Here is a 22,133-nt window from a genome sequence, read left to right on the forward strand (position 1 = left end):
TTTCACCATATTTTTTGACATGAGTGTGTGCGATTTGCTTGTTATTTTCACTGTTCTTGATTTCTCAATACTGTACTTTTACTTCTGGCATGGCTCTTGTCTGGTTGCTGGGAGGAGTCTGTTGGGAATTTTATAATCAGTAGTTATTTGGACAGAAGGACAAAATAAAGTATACTTTTGAGCAAATAGAGCCAGACTGTGTTGAAATTGGCAAATAAACAAAGGCAAACTCACACAAATGAAAAGTGCAAATGGGATGGAAGTTCAATTAGGAGGTGAAATCAGCACAGTTTGGAGGTCTATGATACAGAGATGCCCCCGACTTGGAGAGCAATCTTTATTGTTTCTGCAGTAGGTACAAGTGTTGGTGATAGGAATCAGAGAAACCAGGTACTGTTGGTTTGCCCGGGTAGCAGCTTTGGCTACAGGCATAACTGGCAAGCACTAGCATTATCCAGCAGTTGCATGCTTGTGGTTGACAAATCTGGTTGCTGAAAGAATTAGATGTGGAAGATAAGGAGTCCTTAAGGAAAAGAACTGCCAGCTGAAAATGTGCTGTCAGAGCTGCATGCCTGTTCACTGTGCCCAGTAGCAACCACTGCTTATATTTCTGTGCTATTTGTCACAGTCAGGCTGCACATATCAAATTCTATGCTTGTGAGTTAAATCAGTGAGTTCCATTTCCATTACATAAAAAAAATTGCTCAGATCCTCTCCAGCTGTTGTGTGCTTTGCCAGCATCACGTATACATCCTCTCCCACTCTATTTCTTGGCTTGTAAAGGGCTGACAACCAGTGCTGTGACTATCAGCAGATAGAATCATAGAATCATTAAGGCTGGAAAAGGCCAATTAGTTAATCTACTCCAAGCCTAACCAACACCCCCAACATTTCCACTAACCACATCCCTCAGTGCCACATCTCCACAGCTCTTGAACACCTCCAGGGACGGTGATTCCCCACCTCCCTGGGCAGCCTGTGCTACTGCATCACTGCTCCTTCTGATAAGTTTTTCCCAGTATCCAACCTTAACCTCCCCTAGCTCAACTAAAGATCATTACCCCTCATCCTGTCACTCTTACATGGGGGAAGAGGCTGACCCCCTACTTGTCACAACCTCTTCTCAGGGAGTTGTCGAGAGCAATGTCGCTCCTGAACCTCCACTTTTCCAGAGTAAAAATCCCCAGGTCCCTCAGCCTCTCCCCATGCAGCCTGTTACAGCATTGTTGCCCTTCTCTGGGTGTGCTCCAGGGCTTTGATGAGTTTCTTGTAGTGAGGAGCCCAAAATGTTGATTCTTACATAGCAAAGAAAATATTGAGTACTTAGAGCTACCTACTGGGTTTCCACTTTTCCCAGGAGGAGTGTGTTGTTGCCTCTGATTTTCAGATTCTGTATCCAGAATGTCTTTCCTTGGAGATATTAACACTAACTCCCTTTTCTTGTGTGCAAAAACATGTGTCTGCTGAGTTGTTTTTTTGGGGTCTGCACTACAGCTGGCATCTTGCTTTGCTAATCTCTTCTGCTCCTTCAAGCATGGAGGAGTGTCTTTGAAAATAACACGAGGACATAGCTGGGAGAGCTGGAGTTTGGAGGCAGTGCTGAGGCCTTGCTAGTGATTGTGTTTGTGCTTCTGCTGGCAGATCTGCCAAAGGAGAAGGTGTCCTTGATGTTTGTGCTGAAAGCAAAAGAAAGTTCTGCTTTAAAGGCAAAGGAGAATCTTGCTCTCTAGAACTAAACCTTCAAAAGGGGCTGTTTGGCAGGGAGAGCAGTCGTGTGTTTGGGAACAGCTGGAGACATAGAATTTTTTTTGTCTCCAACATCTGATTTTATATCCCTTATAGGTTTGCCTGTATTGTAATGTCAAAAGTATTTGCAGGTCACTGCAGGCTGGATAATGCTGAATTTGTAGGTTGTAATTTAGAATTCACTGTTTGTTTGGTGTTTTGCCTTGAGCTTGAGTATAGATGCTGCAGCTGCTTAATAAAAGTACAGGGATCACATTTTGTAAGGAAGCACATCATACATGACTACAATGAGGTGCCAAAGTCATGAATGCTTCGGTGGCTTGCAGCTCAAATATTTATATTATGAATGTAAATTATTTGCCAAACAGAAAAAAAAAAAAAAAAAAAAAAGGAATGGTACTTAAAATAAGAAAACAGAAGCAGAAACTTTGTTCTGCAATTTGCACATGCCAAGTATTTTGTATGCTCAGGCTATTACATAAACTAGTAGCAATACTAAAAGAACTGATAACACACATGGTTTCCAAGAGTAGAGATTTAATTAAGCCTGGCTTTGGCCTGTGTGGATTCTGTGGTGTCTAATGAAAGCTGACTTAAAGCACCAACTGTGCCCAGCCACACGTCTCACATACCCGAGTGTTGGTGGATTTGGAAGTATCCAGTGGGTTCAGGAACAGATAGATGGAACCAAAAGGTGTACACATACACCCTGCTTGTTTAAGAAACCAGGGTGAAAATATCCTTGACTGTGAGCCCACATAAAACACGATGTTTTTTGTAGATCCCAGTGTGATTTTATTGATGCAATCTAGATTTTTCTTTTTTGAGAGCAAGCCAGGGGACACACTGAAAGCAGAACTTTCTTACAGGAATGATACTGCCTTAAACTCTTTTTCACAGTCAGGCTTGGAAAGCTCTTAGGACACAGTTATGTCAGTGAATGTTCACATGCACAGTAGGGGCGGAATTTTGCCCTGAAGCAATAGGATGTTGTTTTATGATTCTTTAAGAAAAAAAGTCTTGTCCATGTTGATTAATTAGGTGCTTTTTACCTGAAATAGTTTTAGGAAATGGTCTTCAAAAACATTTCCTGAAAGGGGCATTCTCACAGAATTGAAGTGATATAAAATAAATGCTCATTACACAGTTTGTGATTCGTATCTTCGTCCATATTCACATCTGGGAAACTATAGCATTAACAACTCTGTTAGAGTAGGTGGTGACTGTGAACATTTTGGTGCTGTAACTCTTTCAGGACTTGATTTTAGGATTCCAAAATGATCACGTGCATGTTAGAGAGCTCACCGGTGTAAGACATTATTCATCCTTAGGGGATCTGGTTTATTCTTCTCTCATTAGTGCCCTGACATACCAGCTAAGCATTTTTTGCATTAGTAATTTTAAACACAGTAATATTTCTGCATCAGTGCCTGTGGTAGCCATAGAGCAGGTGAATAAATTCTAATTTGCTTCTGTGCTGTTCTCCCTGGATTTCTGTGTCTGGTACATCTTCCCTGCAGTAGCCATAAAAAATGGGACTTATGAAAGCTACCCACTCTACCTCCTGTAAATGAAGAAATGCTCAGGTGGAATACACTGTCTGTTTTCAGTGTTGTTTTGCTACACCGCAGCCAGAGTTTGTTTTTAATCATTCTCATGAATGATTTACTGTTCTCTTTCTATCATGTTACTTTTTCATTGTTGTCTCCAGCACGCAAAAGGCTTTCAAAGGGTTCTTTAGGGCTTAATGCATTGTTTGTCCTAGATATTGGGCATGACTTATTCAGAAATGTGTAATAAATACACAGCTCCTCTCATTTCTGGTTGTTTGTTCAGTAGACAGATTAATGGATGACTCGGTGATGGATGAATACTCAGCCCAGAATGGTTCTCTGTTCTGGAGTAAGTTATGGAGGGTGTACGAATGCAGGTGGGATCTCTAAGCTCAGATATGAATGTGAGCTTATTCAGGTCCACGAAGTTGCACCGGTTTATAACAATGGATGATGTCCTTGTTTAGCTCAGATTCTTTACCAGCAGTCTCTTTGTTCACTTACCCTCATAAAATACAACTTTTGTATCTGAAGACACGTACTTTTAAATGCTTATTTTTACTTTGTGGGTAACCAATTCTTTCGGCTACTAGTGCCTGCTGTTGCTGAAGAAGCCCTTTATTTTCCCTGCCTGTTTGTTCTCCTGGTGCACTGAGACAAGGAGTGCTGTGACACAGACTTTGGTAGTTCAGTTTATCTGCTGTGAAGGCAATTTCCAGTGAGAATTTGCACTCTGGATAATGTTTAGTAGCATAAATTTGATAAAGCTCCTTTTTGCTTTATAGATAACTAATGTTGAATCTCAGTGCAAGTGCTGTTCCCATAGAATCCTGCAGCAAGCAGCTGATTCATCCAGATGAAATTTTCAATGCCATCCCTTGCAGATCCATGAGTGCAGAGCCCTGAACAGTGAGTCCCACTGCATTCTGCACCCTGGGACATGTTCAGGTGGGCAGGAGGGGTAAGCAATTTGGCCCATGCAGCTGGTCTGATAGTGTGCTAATTCTGGTGCATGGGGTGGCATATGCTATGACACGTGCAGGCACATCGCTCAGTTTGCTCAGTTCCTGGAGCAGCAGGGAAACAGGCAAAGTAGCAGTGGGTGCCAAGTCACAATCTGCTAGCTAGACTGCTTAAGAATCAGCCCAAACCTCCTTGTCCACTGCTATAGAGTGAACTGCTCTCTAACATTCTCTGTTTCCCTGAAAGAGGCAGCTCTGTAGCTTTGAGTTTTGCCAGATTTGCCTGTAGTGATCCAGATCCACAGTGTTGTGTTTGCTGTAGAGACTCTAGCCTACACATAGCTGCTTAGAGGTCAGTGGAAAACATAGCACTGGGGAGGTCAATCTGTGCATACATGGACTTTGGGCAAGACTATTGCACCACAGGCTGTGCAATATATTCTTCCAACAAACCTGTTAACAAGAATGAGTGAATCAAAGGAGAACTATTAGTCACGGGTTTCCCATAGCAGTCTCTTTAACGGGCTGCTGACTGCTGGCTGCTTCTCAAGAAAGGAAAAATATTGGATAAAATGAAGTCAATTTCTTGAGCCTTTACTCAGAACCAGCTAAATACGGTCATTCACTCTGGAATGCTTAGCTTACTTTGGAAGGCTTAGCATGCATCAGTTGTATGAGAGAGCTGTGCCAGAGCTGTGAAAAGCCCTGCATGTCTTAACTATTTTCCTGTATTTTGCATCCTTCTTATTTCCCACTTGTGTTAATTGTCTCAAGCTTTTTGGTGTTTCTGTCACTGCTTACTGTCCAGGCTAAGGCATTAAGGAGAGACAACATGGTTCTGTTCTTAAGACCTCTTTTGAAAACCAAACCTCTTTATAATACATCCCTGGAAGAAACCCCTTTGTTGTTTATTTTGATTTACCTTTTGGCTGTGCCTGGATGTCCAGTTATTGGCCTGGACCTCACTGGCTGAGTCCCAGCACAGAGCAATTTGCAGCTACGTATAAGTGACTTCAGTTCATTTCAGCCATATCTCTGCAGCATTCCCCAGAGCCAGCCATCTGTGTTTCAGCTGATCAGGGTGCAAGCTGAACTCTGACTTGTCTAGCTAAGCCTGCCAAGAAAAGCATTAGCTAAGCAGAAACAGCGTGTAGCTGAGGGCAAAGGTGAGAATGTATTAAGTATCCACATCTTGACACAGAAAGGATGCAGCTACAATCAAAACAGGGGAAAGGGGACTGGGCAGAGACACAGCTGCCTTATGTGACCCATGAGTGTGTGCCACACTGCTTACTGAGAAAGGCTTCTTTGTCTCTGTGCATTGTGCCTGCCTGCTTTGGCTGAGATGCAGAACAAATGCAAGAAAACCGTCTATATGGCCTTGATGACATTTTTCTGTTTCTTGGCATTGCTTTGCTGTGCTTAGAAAGGCCTTGAATACATTAGATGATGTGTATCTCTCTGCTCCAGCCAAACAGAGGTGTTGGTGCAGCTAGCTGACTTTGCAGTTCCCCTCTCCCCATTGTGTAGACTAGAGGGTAGGGAGGGTGTCTGAATACTGTAGCACCTTAATAAAAAGAGAATTCACTGTTGAATCACAGCTGGGAAACAGAATAAAGAGACTGAAATTCTTCATCTTTCTTGGAAGGACTGGGGAGCAGAGGTGGGAGAGGAGACCTTTTACCATCATGTACCCCTTTATCACTGGCTGATGTGGCTGCCTGATCCCTTACCATATAGCCTGACCCTATTTATCTTGCTGACCTCTTCCCACTTAGATTAGAGCTCACTTGTGTGAACTGCATTTCTGGATGCTACCTTGAACATCATTGATGCAAGCCTTGCTCAGGCAGAAGCCCCGCTGTGTCCATGAGCAGCCCTGAAAGAGACAAGACATCATGTCTTATCGGTCTTACAGGGAATGGTCTTATCAGTTTGCACAGTCTTTTCTTGTTCTGACAAAGCTTTACCACTTTGATTTATTCTGATATATTCTGTCTATTACATATCCCCTCAATGTACTCTGTGGGCAACAGATGAACTGTTCAAATGGACTTGGCTTCCAGTTACAAATAGTTTTTTTTCAGACTGTCTTTTATATCTGTTTCTGCATCAACAGCGTGGTCAGACTGCGCACCTTGAAGCTGTAGGACTGAACATTTCCCTGAATTTTGACAGCATTGGAAAGACTGAATTTACAGCTTGGCTTCTTTATCTTCAAATGTCAGTTTCACAAAGTAGTTTTCTGGAGTGACTGGACCTGATTATTGATTCAACCATGTATTTGGTGGGACTGTTTCATGGTAAAAAATCTCTTCCTGGTCCTGCAGCAAACACAGGTCCAGCCCGAGTGTTGGCATAAGGTATTGCAGTCCTTTAGCAGTCCTGGCTGGTGATAGTGAGAGGCAGTTCTAGCAAGAGAGACGTTTGGAGGATATTGCTTATTTCCTTTAGTTACCTCTTACTTTGGTGTCTACCAAAGGCTGCCTCTGAGCCCAAGGCAGCCTCTGAGCCCATTGAGATGACAATAGCTTTGGTCAATTTTGGAAATTTGGGACTTGGTGGGCTCAAAACTACTCCCTCTGCATGGGAAGGCTGAGATAAGCCCCATGTGTTAGCTCTAGTCCCTTGTCTTAGTGGTTCTAATTGTGGAGTTTTAAAAGTTTAAGTCTTCAGACCTTCTTTTTTTTTTTTTTTGCTATCACATTCATTCTCATTCCAGTTTCCTATGGGGAAAACCAAGTGCCATTTGCAGTTTACTGTTGCACACTGCATTTATTTCCTCAGTGCTTTCTTTCAAAGCATGAACCCAGCCGACCAACTTCTTATCAGTTTGACAGGCTGGGACTGTTGTCCTGGTGACCAGCACTATCATCACGTACAGAAGGCAGCAAAAGAGATGCCTTGACCTGTGGGTGTAGCTGTGTGTGCACATGGTGTGATAGTAAAGTCACTTGGACACATGAAGATAAGATCCAGGTCATGGTTTATCTATGTGAAAGATGAAGCAAAACCAGAATGGAGAAGCATGCAAAGTTAATAACTGCAAAAGAAGAAATGAGAATGTGAGTAGGAGTTGCAAATGCTCAGTTCTTCTCGGCATCTGGTCTGTGTACCAGTCGTGTAGTGTGTTTGTGTTTGAGATCTGCCTGCCCGCCAGCCTGCTGTCTCTTTGCCTTTTTATCTTTTTCTACCCCCTGCTACATTTCTCTCATTTCTTAGGTTTACGGACATGAAAAAGAATAATGCTAGTAACACTTCTGAGTCATGCTTTTCACCAAAGCACGCTATTCTTAATCCATTCGTATACACATTCCTGAACAACTCCAACTCACCCGTTACTGATTTAGGTGAGTTACCAGACTGATTTGGTGGTGCACTGTTACAGATTAGCTCCTAGTGACAGTTGCTAGAAAAAAGACCTGCTTTGAATGGCATACAATCCTAATGGAAGACAGAGAGCAACAGATGGAAGGAGGCAGATAAGGGAGCACAAAGAGACAGTGAGACATCATTACTCAGCACATAGGCAATGGTGTCAGCACACCAGCTGCCTCACAATTTGGAAAGTTTTATAGGGTACACAGCATGTTCTTGCACTGTAGTGGTATCTGCTGGTTCACTTAGATACTGTCAGCTTTCAGTCATCAGGGGCAATGTGAGACGGGGCAACCTAGATCCAAACCAAATCCAAACTTGGGGCTTGCTAGAGGATAAGAGCATATTCAGGTCCTTTACTTGTTGGTTTCTGTGCCAAGCAGGGACAGCTTTAGCCTGTTGGTCTCCCAGGTGGGACTTGGCCTCCAGGCTCATGCACCCTGTTTTGTATGTCACTGTGTTGTAGCTGTGGTTGCTATGGGGAGGAAGTTTCCAGTTAATCACAAAGCCAGTTAATCTTCCGTGGCTAATTGAGAATTGAATAGGGTTGGTTTACTGTAAAAGCTTGCCTTTCTAAATACTTAGTACCAGACAGAGCTCCACAGACACCATTAGAGTCCTGCACTAGACCCAGTAGGTATGTTAGTCAACAACATGACTCAGCCCTATTGCAGGGCTCCCAGTGGGAAATAGCACATCTGTTGGCTGCAGGATCACAGCCCTGCTGACTAGCAGGGAGAGGTTTAAGGATGTTGAGGAATGGAGCTTCGGTCATGTAAAATTCATGGTGCTCGCAGGGCATCTTAAATAAAACATTACTCTTCCTGAAAAAGACATGAAGTCTTCATTTGGTGCTTAAAAAAAGAGCAAAGAAAGGATATTTGAAGAATGAGAACAAGGGAATATAGGACTGTCTTGAGTGTGTTCCAGTCTGATGCGACCCTGAATATGCTCTCACAATAGTTTTGCACTGGAATGACCCATGCATATTGCCCATGGGGAACCATAGTAGTGAGGGCAGTGTTGCTTTGGCTTAGAAGAGCTTTCTGATTAGCAGAAAAAAAATGAGTTGCCTTTCTCACCTCTGCAGTAGTTTCATCTTCTGAGATACCTCCTTGAACTTCAGCAGCATAATGCTGGTGGATAACAGCAAAAGGGGCCAGTTCTGGTTATGGGACAGCTGATAACATGGCTCACCTTACACTTCTGCTTCTGCTTTTTGTTTATCTGCCTGTCTGTGCCTATTGTCTAGCACTCATTAGTACTTTGTCTGTTACTCAAATCAACAGGTTTCCTTGTGATGCTCAAAACTTCCCCAAGTATTGTGTATTACTGAAATTTCAAAGGGACTTGTGAAAATCCTGTGTGCCTTGAGGTAGTAAGGCACAATGATGTATCCCTTTCTTTGAAACATGAGTTCTTCCTTTCATGCCAAGCCTGATTAAGAAGAAGCTATTGTTTGTTCTTGGTACAAAAGGCTCTTGAGGTAAATGGGAATCTGGCACCAGTAATGAGCTGCGTAATTTCAGGAGGGTAACTGAAATAACTGGAAAGCAGGTTTTGCTATTAATAAATGCGGTGAATAATTGTGGCCTTCAGTTCTTTTTCAGGATGGGATTAGTCTGCTCATTTTAACACTGAGGTATAAAATGAATGTGTTAGTGGCTGAAAAAGCATGCTTTATTTTTATATGTATTAATCCCAGAAGAGTACAGTTACAGAAAATTCAATGCAACTTATGTTTGTCTCTTGTAAGGCTATTGCCTTAATCATGCAATTGCTCTGGCTGAGGAAGATAAGCATATGGCTTTAAGAAATAAAATCTGAGCTCTTCAGCTGATTGGTTTCCTTTGGTGCATTGGCCAGTGACGGACAGGTTTGACAGATGGAGTAATACGAAATATGAAGGTTCTGAAAAATGTCGATAAAATCAGCTCCTGGAAGAAAGAGACATGATCTGCTGCTCACAGTCATTGCTCTCTTCTAATACCTGAAAGGTAATTGCAGTGAGAGAGGGGTTGGTCTCTTCTCAGTGGCAACAGATGACAGGACAAGGGGAAATGGTCTCAAGTTGCACCAGGGGAGGTTCAGGTTGGATATAAGAAACACTTCTTTACAGAAAGGGTTGTGAAGTATTGGAACAGGCTCCCCAGGGAGGTGGCTGAGTCACCATCCCTGACCGTGTTTAGAAACAGCCTGGATGTGGTGCTCAGGGCTGTGATTTAGTGGTGGGTTGTTAGATTTAGGGTAGTATGGTTAGGTTGCAGTTGGACTTGATGATCTTGAAGGTCTTTTCCAACCTGAGCAATTGTATGATTCTACGATTAGGAAATGCCTTCAGACAACAGCCAGCAAGTACTCCTTTTCTGCTCAGCCATTCAGCTGTCTCCTGGCTTGATGTCACATAGTACACGTTACAGGTACTGAAAGTGACCCATATGTGAGTCTTATGTGAGAGCATGTGGAAAAGGAATGGAAAGCCTGGGGTAAAAGAAGTCATGTTTATGATTTTTATCCAAAACCACTGGTTTTCCTGGAATTGATGTTAGTATGACATGGACAGACAACCAGCTAGCTTGTGCCAGCCAGACCATTTCAGAAAGTTCACAGGATGTGTCCCATATTCTTAAAACACCCTCAAGCATACTGCATGTGATTCTTACTCACCACCCCTGAAACACAGATCTGAGTTCTCAAGCTGTGCTGTGCTCAGGATGGCTGGCACAGCCAGATTTCAGATTTTTCTCATTCATTGCGTAGAGGGTGCAGCTTCTGCAACCTTATCTACAGTGCATGCCTAATGCTCCTTGACAGCTTGGTCTTTACTTGAGAAGGAAATGTTATTTGTAGTTTAGAAGTTGAATTGGATCTGGCCCATTCATCTTTTATCCTACATTGTTTCTTTTGATGTTGATTCTTTTGGGAGGAGTCACCAAGACAGTACTGCCAGCTAGCTCAGGAAGGCAGGCTGCCTCTGATGCAAGCTCCTGAGCTTGGGATGAATTAGAAAGGACAGATGAAAGCAGTTTTTCCAAATTTGAGTGTACGCAGTATGTTGGTGGAAGTGTCTTACTGTGATGCTTTCAGTGCTCTGTTGGCTATGTTCATCATGTGGTTTTTGCTTTGTAGGCGTACGTGCAGACTGGTTGTTGCATGATGATTCCTCACTTAGAGAAGCTGGGGAAATTCAGAGCTTTAATTTTGAACTTGGTGTTGGAGATATCCTGGTAGTAGAGATAGCTTCTTGATTCCCCTCACTTTCACTCCAAACACCGTGTAGTTTTTCTAAGTCCCTGTCTCAGCAGTTAAGAATGGTAATTGAGTAATTTTATTTTATTTATTTATCCAATTGGAATTGGAATTGAGTAAATAGTAACATTTGATGTTGATTTCTTGAATCTAATAGTAAAAAATATCAGAAGCTCTTGTTTTCTACTATTAAAAAAATAACAAGGAAAAGGTGGAAAGATGTAACGAATGGCCACTTGTTTAGAGCAAAAACAAGTGGGAGGAGGACAAAATGAACTGAAAACCCTGAAAGAGAATGTAATTTCATTATCTGTAAGTCTGTGTGAGGAGTTGGGTTCACAAACAGGAAAGGATCAGGAAGAGCTCAAATTGTTCATTACAGCTAGCTGTACGCTCATAGTGTGGTAGGAAAATTTATTTAAAGCCAATCTAAACGTCACTGGTGATAACAGTAGGAAGACATGAGAAAGGTTCAAAATTAGGGTCATGGTTTTGTGGGCAGTATTGGTGGCAGGTGGACAGTTGGACTAGATGATCTTAGAGACCTTTTCCAACCTTAATGATACCATGATTCAATGAAAATTAGCATAACTTTTATTTCCAAGGAAGAAAGTAGTTTTGAATGCTTGTGGATGAACGGTCTAACATATAATGCAAGAAGGTGCAGCGGTTGTTGCCTACAAGTCCACTGCAGAGCAAGATGCCAGCCCTTGGACTATCATGTCCATGGTGTCACTGCCATGGAAGCTTCCCATCTGAGCAGCTGTTAGTGCTAAAATGACCCAGAGAGTTCTAAAAACTTACACACAGGAATTTCCTAGTTTCAAATGTGTCATGATCTTTCCTGTATTGTATCACTTCAGGCCAATGAAAAGGCACTGAAATATGGTGCTTGCATACATGCAGGTGCTTATTATGGTTACAGCATGTAAACAAGCTACATGTGAACAAAGGCCAGTGTACAGGACTGCATAGTCTTGACATCTTAATTAGCTGTTTTCCTAATGATGAAAACATGCTTGAGATGATTCAGGTGACAGGAAGACCTTAAAGTGTAAATAGGCACGGAAAGCAAGAGCTGACTCAGACTGCTTTAGTCTATAATCATAAAGCAACAAAGCACAGGGAGGGTTGAGCTAATTTTAAGTCAGTCAAGCTATGTGGAGTGAAAGCAGTAACAAAAAATAAAACAAAGGCAAGTTCTTACACATAAAGCATGGTAGTAAGGGATAGAAAGCAATTGCCAAACATGCAAAAGGTCAGTAAGGCAAACCAAGTGACCTGCAAATAAGTATTCAGTCCATAGAATTAGAGCAGCAAGGATAATGGTCAAAGTATATTAGGTTAGCAAAGGCTCTGAGAAATGATAATGTTTCCAGATATCTAGATGGGAACTATCACTAGAAATTTCAATAGTGCAGGGAAAAAAAAAATGTTAAATAAAAGTTTCTATTTCTTAATGAGAGAAAAATCATAGAGTCACAGAGTCTTAGAATCATTAAGGGTGGAAAAGACCTATAACATCACCCAGTCCAATCCCAACCCATCCTACCACAGCCACTGACCCCGATCCTCAGTGCCACCTCTCCACTGTTCTTGGACACCTCCAGGGACAGTGACTCCCCCACTTCCCTGGGCAGCCTGTGCCACTGCATTAAAAAAAAGAGCCAGAGACCAGAGGCATATAACAATGCACTAAAATCTTATCCATCTAACAGCAGTTCAGGATGTGCTAAATAATGCCTGCTAAAGCCAGATGCCTTAAATTAGCAATGATAATAGATTACATTAGCAGTTTTAGGAGGACTAGCCAGGTTTCTCAGCTGTTGAGCCAGGTATTTTAAATGCTGTGAAACACTTGTAAATTCTGCAGAGCTGGAGAATCATTCTTAAAAGTATTAACTGGACAAGGAGGCAATTTGGTGATTGATCTCAGATACAGCTAGGCAGCCGATACAGACTTGATTAATAAAGAATTCTAGTGAATGTGATAGAAGCAGTGCCAATTAATATGGGATTGCAAGGTTGGATGGAAAGCAATGGGTAGGTTGGCACAAGAGACCTTCTATTTCTGCTCCATCTCCTTGTCTCGCTGCCCGCATCACTCCCTGGCCTTTTCATAGCCTCTCGGTGGACTTGTCTGCTTTGCTCTGCTCATGCTGCACGTGCTTTGCTGCAGAGCCTGCTAAGGCGTGTGAACTGCAAGGCCTCCTGATTTAGTCTGACTCTGCCTTTTAAAAAGAGGCCAAAGATCTCAGCAACAAACCCAAAGAACTGAAACAGCAAACCACCCCAAGTATGACAGACAGGAAAACATACAGTGGATCTTTTGGTGCTTTCATAAATAAAAGTCAGACGATCACATGGTTTGCTAAAAATAACACCCGTAGCGAGTGTTTCGGTAGGAATAATACTGACCTAGTTTGCATGCTAGCTGTGTGCAAAAAATAAGATGGTGGGGGAGACTGAAATGCCTCGTGATGTTTGCAATTGTTGAATCAGATCTGATTGGAGAGGTGGTTAATTAGATGTTACATTCTCATCCTGGTGGCTCCTCTGGGGGTCTCGGGGAACAGGGGGAAGAGGTGGCTGCTGACAGGATGGCCCACATGACGCTACTGCTTTCCCTTAACATTATATCTACATTTTTTTTGACCTCTCCCATGATGAGTGATACATGAATTTCTGACTCTCTGAACAGCCTCCAATGCTGGAAAAGACTTTCATTCAGGCAGAGAATCTAGGTCAGCTGTTCGTGAGAGCAGATCGAGCCCTCACTGAGCAGAGCGGACAGGCCTTCAGCAGGACCCCGTTGGTTTCCTGGCTGCTTTTGTGCACAGAGAGCCCTTTTTGTTGACAGGCGTTTTGTGGACAACCACTTTAGCTTCCTGCCAGCAGGTTAGTTGCAGACAGGGCTGATTCAGTGCATCACAGTGGAAAATCAATAATATGAAATATTAATGGTGATATTTTTAAAAAAAGTCTAAGATAAGGCACTCAGTAATAAAGACCAGTGTCTGTGTCCATGAGGATCTGGATCATGTGGTAATATGTTACAAGGACTGGGCTTGAATTTTGCACCTATAAATAACTGCTCTTATATATGGCATCTAATTACTCAATTGTATATGCAGATTAGATAGTCATTTACATGCTGTCATCAGTGACAGCAAGTAATAGCACTGGCAGTTATTTCTAGGCTCATATGGGAATGCCAAAGGTTTTAAATATCAGTCAGAACCTGCTATACATACCAATATCTCTCTCTGTCTCTTCCCTTCAAATATGTTAGAATAAATATCACAGCATACATCTGCTTCCCAGAAGAAGTTGTACTGATCTACTATGCTGTATATTTTGCGTATGAATACAGTCCAGCTTGGAATTCTGATATATGTGTATTATGTCTTCTCTGAAGCAGTGAAGTAAGAAGAAAGAAAATGTTAATATGCTTTTTCTCAGTCATGCTAATATGTGCAAAGGAAGGAGACAACTGAATGCATGAAGGATTCGTGTCCCACCTGACTCAGTGCAAAGTGTAATCCACTGCTATTTTGATACAGAATATATCTTACAGCTCTTTGATTTTCCCTTTTGCATATATTTAAGTGGTTGTACCCAGGATAAGGTTAGTAGGAATCAAGTCTATGGAGTGCCCAGTTCATCTTCTCCCCACCAGCAAGTCAGTGCCATCTTCTTTTTCCTGAAGGAAAACAGCTTCTGAGCATGAAAGCTTGTGTTTTGCTGGCATTGTCCACTGTAGTTATATTTAACTGTGAACAGCCTGGTAACAGCCGAGGACACCATAGTGAGCACGTAACCACTATTGGGCCTAGAACCTCAACATCAAAAACGTATGCAGAAAATACAATTGAAACAAAAGTCATTCAAGCAAATAAGCTCCATACTGCTGCCTTAAAATGCAACGATTTTGTGCTGCATCAAGATCAGATAAATTTTTTGCAGTTCATGCAACTTTCAGATGACAAAGGCTCTGAGATATTTATTGTTAATTGTTATGTAGCCATGGAGCACATAAACACCACTCCAGCTTGACTTCCTGCTCACCAAACAGACGGCCTAATGGGCTGAATTTTTTCTTTGAAACTAGAGGAAATAGTCGTGTCCTTAAAATCCTTGATTGGAATGCGGCCTTGATTCTGTTTTATTCACTGAATTTTAGGAGTCCAATAACATGCTGGACATCTAAGGTCACTGCGTTACAAACTACGTTTCTTCAGGATAGATGAAAAATGCTGATTCTTATTAAAATGTTCTTGATAATTTAGAAACATCCTTGCAACTTATCTAATTGTGGTTCCTTGAGGACCCCTGCAGCAAGCGATGAATGCCAGCGGTGCCGTTGTGATGAGCACTGCTCATGTGGGTTCATGTTTCTGGATCTTTATATAGCACTCTCTCTGCTTTGCCGAGATGTAAGAAGCGCAGAAAGATGGGATACGTCCTGACATTGGCAGCATGACAAATGCTCTTCTCTTTCCTTTCCTGAGCCTGTATCTCCTGCTCCTTCCCACCCACAGAGTCTTGCCCACTCCTTGTTGTGTCCATGCTTCTTTCCTGTGGGAGGAGCAGGGGTCAGAGAAAGTTGAAGACTCACAGAGCCTCCACCTCACGTAGCAATGCTCGATTTTCTAATGGCATATCTCTAAATGCTTTTCTGTTTCTGAAAGGAACACTGTGGTGCAGTGTAAATGTTTTATCACAGTGCGTTTGGGAGACCTGCTTTATTCAGGCTGAACTCATGCTGATGAAAATTTAATGCTTCTCTTTGTGATCATGCATACTTCCTCCACAGCGTATTTTATTGAAATGATTTCAGAGGATGATTAGCTCTCTCTTTGGACCCTCTTGGGCTCCTGCTGCTGTTGCAAACCCATCACTATATCTTACATAAGTCCAATAGCATAGAGCTGAGAGAAGAGATTGCAAAAATCTTTTAGAACTGACCTTTTTACATCATGACCTGATGTCTTGTTTGATATCATGGGCTAGTAGATAAACCAGCTCCAGTGTGGGATAGGAATGGAATTCTTATACAGACTGTCCAGAAGCGGACATGAGAAATGCCAAATGCTGAGCATCTCTGAAAATGTGAAAATAAAACTACTCCTTTGGCATAACGGATGTCTGTATTCTGCAGTTGGTGCAGGTGTGAGGGGTTTTCCTGCCTCTGTAGCCTGAGATGCCTGATGAATGATACATTCATGAATGATGATGGAAGAGGTGGCTGAGTTTTGATCTTGAGTTAACATGAAGTTTTGCACAGCTCCCATCTGACAGGTTTCAGGATGTCCAGGAAACCAGTCTGTAGTTATGATTTTTAGCCTCCAGATGGTGTCAAACAGATGTGCCTGTGGAGCCGTGTCAGTGCTGTTGGTGAAACACTGGAGACTGGAAATAATAGAATCACTGGCCTCTTGTGGCAGCAGGAAAAACAGGCGAATGAGTTTAGAGTGTGGAAAGTGAATTTTCAGTCCCAAATGCCTGCACATGCTGCTTCACATAGGGCTGTGGGTAAGCAGGAAGTTTTCTGCAAAACTGAACCTAAATTATTTACCGCTGGTGTGGATTTGTGGATCTACCAAAAAAAAAAAACCAAAAAAAAACACAGAGGAAGCCTGTCAATCTAAGCCAAATAAAAAGACTCTACTAAAATCATTTTAGGCTTGCGTCTGTCCAAGTGGAAAAAGAACATTCATACCCCAAACTTCTAAAAAGAGAAACACCTCTGGATAAAATCATGGAACATCTTGAAAAGAGACATGTTGGTGACTGCAATGATGCATTTTTTATCACACTAGTAAACAACATCCATAATTCATGTTTTAAGCAAGCCCTTTCCAAGTAGCATTTAAATGCTAGTCCTCTGCCAGACCTGGAGCCTTTCTTGGATAGGATAACTCTTTGGCTGGCTCTTAGGATGACACTTTTCTGATGCTGGGCTGAGGAAACAAACTGGGTGGCTGTGGCTGGTCTTCTGGGATGTGATCAGGCTGTCAGCACTGTGGGGGCTTCTGTAGCAGAGGTAGTTTTTTCAAGTGTCATCACAAGACTTTTCAGGATTTGTGTTTTCCAAGTGCTGAAGTAGCAAGGGTGGATTCTGAGTAATGGGAGGTAAGGGGAGAAATGTCTCCTGTGAGTGTTTTTCCCTTTATGGTTCACTGATGCTGTCTCAGGCAGAGAGGCCAGATTGCCAGTCCTTCATACCTCTCCTCAGCCTGCAGTTTGGCATGTGGTGCATTTTAATCTGTTCAAGGAACAGTTAGTAAGGTGCCCTGAGAAACTGTGTTAGGGGGCATTGGGGTCCATCAGTGCCGGTTGCTTTTAAAGTACCATCTCCTGAGGACACAGGAACCTGCAATTCCAAAATGCTTAAGTCATGCAGGTGGGGCAGAAGCTGGCTTGGCTGAACAGGGATCCTCCTCTAGAGTGCAGGTGGAGCCTAGGCTGAACCCTGAGCATGCTGGCCATGCACAGACTGAGGTGTGTTTGTGCCCCTCAGCCTGATGCCAGCGCTGACCTTCTCTGATCAGATCTGCTGGCCCTCTCCTCTCCCCGTGTCCCTGCAGGTGTCGGTGCCACTCTTAAGGTCAAAAAACCTCCGTCCTTCCACACCAGTAATGCAAAACCAGCCACTGGCCTCTGCACAGAGGTGTGTGGGAACATGGAAACTACATCATGCTCCTCCCTGTATCTGCTATTTCTGCACAGCCAAATATAACCAAACTACAAACAGAGCCTGAAGGTCTGTTTTAGAGTAAGAAAGCTAGCAAGTTTACCTTGAAATGTTCTGTTATCCCAGCATTTGTTTGAACAAATTTCACGGTCTGAAGGAGCAAACTGTTTTTAACCCAGCTTTTATTGTACGCTACACATAAATCTTTTTCCTTTCACTGAAGAAAAGCAGAAGGAAGTTGTAATCACTGCAGCGTCTTCACTCTTTGCTGGAGGCCTGTAGGGAAAAATCGGGGTATGAGAATTCCCAGCTTGGTACCAGTTTCTTTACTGAAAATTAAACTAGCACGTCTGGAAATACTGCTTTATTCTTCTCCTGCTGTGTGCATTGGGTATCATTAATGCAGGGATTTTTAGGGCCCTAGTTCTAAAGCTAGATTTTCTATAGTTCATCTTTAAAATTAGGGGGACAGTGTGGTTTATTATTATTATTATTAGTCAAAAGGGGAAACATCTTCCTTAAAACAATGCTTGTTTCATTCTAATAAAAAACAGAATGAGGCAAAATCCCCAGGAATTCGGTAAAAATGTTTCAAAGGAACTGCAAAAGAGGTTACTAATTAAGTGGAAATTGAGGCCAGTTTGGAATCAGGTCCTCACCATAACGAGTAAAATACAGGCAGTGCAAACTGTACCTCAAATGAATTTTGTTTCAGTGTAATGGGCAGAGGAAAGGGCTGTTTTCAGTTCTCTGGGTTTAACTTATTCTCAGGTCCTTAGTTTTTTTCTTAAGAGCACAAAACTGCTGGGACCATGTAGCTTGCCTGTTTGCCTGTCAGTCCATTAATCTGTCTCAGTCCAATCTGAAACTGAGATTGACTTCTGAAAAACGTGATGAAAATCAGTGGCTGAGCTGGGAAGAGATATGTGAGTGGATGCCCTCGGTAAGAGAAAGGAAGAAAGTGTGTCTTTTCCCTTTGGCCAGCAGCTCTTCTGCTTCTTTGTGGTACCCCAAACCTCAGTGAAGCGAGGGGTTCAGCCTGAGGGAAGGAAGCACTGCAGAAAGCAACTTCATTCCATCTGTTGCTATGGGAAAGGTTGCTTGTATTAAATATTTGTGTTGCTTTGTTTACTTGAGCATACATACAAGTTAGCCAGAGAGTAAACAGGGAATTCAATGAGCAACTGTGTCAAGGAAACCATGGCTGTGTACCTTCAGATGGAGCTGCTGGGTGGAGTCTCTGATGTCTTGCAAAGGTCGAGTTCACACTGTGCTTTGTTCCATAGCAGAAGCAGTAAGGGTACCTCCTCAGTCATGCGTTGTCAAGAAAGGTGTAAGGATGTGCTAGTTGTGCCCGCCACTTTCTGTCAGGCTTGTTAATATCAGTGTACTCACAGAAGTACATCAGAGAAAGGGGTCAGATCAACACAGACATGATTGCAACCTGTGGCTGCTTGATCTCATTTGTTTAGGAAATAAGGTTATCCTTAGGAAGTAATAAATATAGGCTTTCCACAGACTGATCAACAGCTAATTTTAACAAAGGCAGCTCTTGCCCCAGACCATGATGGCAATGCCAGCTGCAGTGTCAAACTAGAGGGGAGCTTTTTCTTTCTTTTTCTCTCTCCCCAAAAAGCCTGCCTTGCTTGCAGAGTTGGCTGGCTGTTCCTTCACTGCTGATGAAATCAAAGATGCTGCGTGTGGGTGGTGGAGCACACTGTCAGACTACAGCAGCTTCAGAAAGTGCTTCTGCATGAATTTATGTCATATGGAGCCACCACGTTTCTGTGCCATGGTTTTATCATTGCCATTAAAATTCTTTTCTGTCAGCATTAATGACTTTGGTTCAAGATGGTGGACAGTACCAGCATATTTGGTAACAAAGAAGGAGATGAAAACAATAGGATCTCTCTCTCTCTCTCTTCAGATACTGCAGACTAAGCTCACCTGTTAGGACTCAAGCGTACTTTATATAACAGATGCTACTGAGCACAAAGTTTCCATTGTATATGCTTCTCTATGGTCATGTGGAATCCTTACAAAATGAGCAGGAGCATCATTACATTGCTGGGACTGGGATATGAATGTAATTGGACTCTTGCAGAGCGATTTCACTTGAAGTGCTAATTGTCTGACTTCATCTGATCAGCATCTAGACCAAACACTGATTGTTCAAGTCAGGCACACAATCCACTTGTTAAGTGGAAGTTATATCTATATAGGCAAAAGAAATGGGAAACAGCAAGATAAGGAGCTAAGTCAACAGAGAAGCTATGTAAGAGTTTAACTAAGATATTCATTTGTTTAGGGAAGGCTCTTGAAGACAAAAGTTACAGTTTTCCAAGTCAGGAAGACAGTCTCATTAATGTGGGCAGAGTGTGGGCCTTTCCAGGAGCTCCACACAAAGGGAATCCTGAATGTTGTGGCTGTTCTGAGGACAAATTTGTCCTCTTTAACAGTGAACAATGCAAGAGGAAGGGCAAGAGAATGACCTCTTTAGAGAACATCACACTGTGGACAAATAGAGGCATTGAGCACCTGGAACAAAGAGTGGGGGTGCTGGGTTTTGAGGAAGAAGAAGGTCATTTGGTGCACTTGACAAAGGAGACTGTCCAGAAGCAGAACTGTGCTAGTTACAGTGCTATGTCCTTGTGGTTTATTCTTCTCCTCCTTTCTGCTTTGAAGGACTCCCCTTGGGTGGGCAGGTCAGGTGTCCATGAAATAGAGAATGAAGGGGTAAGTCAGATGTGTAGTGCTTGGATTCCTCTGTCAAAAATGACTGCTTTGAATGGCAAGCAATTTCTCTGCATTATGTTAATACTTGGTGAAAGACCTCTTGTTCTAGTGTCACCTTGACACGTTTTGGCTCCTCTGCTGTAAAGGCAGAGCTTCCCAAAGGTTCTGCTTGTCGAGGCATAAAACCATTCATGGAAGCACTGCAGTAAGGACATTCCTAGGACATTTAGGTTTCACATCCCCATCTTTTGGCTGCAGAACTTTATTCTGAGAAGTAAAATAGCATTAGAGACAGAGGTGAGATACCCGTGGACACTGCATATGCTGCTAAGGCACAGAGACCCAGAAAAGCAACCTGACTCTTGGCAGCTCCTTTGTAGCTTTTTCTCTCCTGGTGCAGTGCTTTCCTGCTGAGTGACACCATTCTTCAAGCCTTGCTCAGATGTGGTATGCCCCAAGAGCACTCTTGTCTTGGGGGTATCTGCTGTGGCTTTGATTGAGGGGGACATGTGAACCTTGGAGTAAGAGGTCTTCTCAGCCTCACTAAGTCTATCCATCTCTGTTCAGTGACTCCCCATTTTCCACAGGCTCATATTTCTTTCTCTTGAAAGAAATGGGAAAACAGAGTCATTCTCATATATCATATTGCCCCAGTTTGTGGCACGATCTGCAGTTGTACTGTATTCAACATTTGTGTGCTGCTGAGAATCATGCCTGCAGGACTGGCACTTTGACATTCAATTTCCTTCTATAAAGTCAAAGGCAGTGATTTTTGTTAGAGCTGGTCCTGTTGGAAAATGCCAATGAAGTGGAACATAAACACATTGTGTTGGAATTTTCATGGGAAAATATTGCTGAAGGATTTCAGCGTGCTTGGAATGCTTCTCTGCTGTACTAACGTTGATTCTGTCTTGTATTAGTATATGTTGCAGCTCTAACATTCCAGAGGAAACATTTTAACTTTATCAAAATAAAACATAAGAACAAAATGGAAAATGTCAAATTGAAATGTAGATAAAACTTTCAGTTTTTGACTACCCCACAATCAAAGAAACACTGCATTTCGCAACCTTGTTATTTTCTACTGGCAGCACTTCACACGTATGACCACTATGGGATTTTCTGTTCGTTCTTCTAAATGAAATGTATTTGTTTCCTCCTTCCTAATGTTACTAATGACACTGTGATAACATGCTGGTGGAATTAAGTGCCAAGTAAAAGGATCAGAACAACATAATATTTACTTGGTTTCCAAAACGAAAACTAGTGGAACTTTACAGTCATGAAAATATAGAAAATCTTAGAAGAAGCTGCAGATGTTAAACCCAGAAAGGCAGCTGCATATATTCTGATTCATCTGGATGCTCTGTGGAGAATATAGCCCTTAAATTCATAACCTCCAAAAGTCACTCCTGAATACTGTTTGGTTTTGATTAAAAACTGCTTGTACTAGCTTAGACAAGACTCTGTCCTTAGCTAATGAAAATCCTCAAGTTCTTGATTCCATTTTTACAATAATGGAATGGAAAAAATAAAACCAATTTGCAATGATCTAGCAAACTGAGCGTGGTAAGAATAGCATTTCAGCTTATAGCTAAGTGTATTGTCTTTCATGCAGCAGTGCTGAGGCTTTTAACAATCTGCTTTGAATACGAACTCCTGGAGTTAAATGACCTTTTCCTTGCAGGAATTTGTTCTGAGGATTATGAATCAGAACCTCCAACAGCTTGAGACTCAGCAATATGAACCTTGTAGTGAGTGGGCATAAATCTGCTTTGTCTTCACTGTGGATTGCTGTAATGGTATGCAAGT

The 22,133-nt window shown here is 42.3% G+C and overlaps 1 protein-coding gene across 1 annotated transcript in view; it reads left to right on the forward strand.

Annotated features, from left to right (window-relative positions):
- The window catches only part of XRCC3 (X-ray repair cross complementing 3), a 421,446-nt gene that overhangs the window by 261,556 nt on the left and 137,757 nt on the right, over positions 1-22,133 (forward strand). The window lies entirely within an intron of this gene.

Source organism: Cyrtonyx montezumae, unplaced genomic scaffold, assembly GCF_038088225.1.
Source record: "Cyrtonyx montezumae isolate F1298 unplaced genomic scaffold, pur_monq_1.0 scaffold_10, whole genome shotgun sequence".
NCBI lineage: Eukaryota > Metazoa > Chordata > Aves > Galliformes > Odontophoridae > Cyrtonyx > Cyrtonyx montezumae.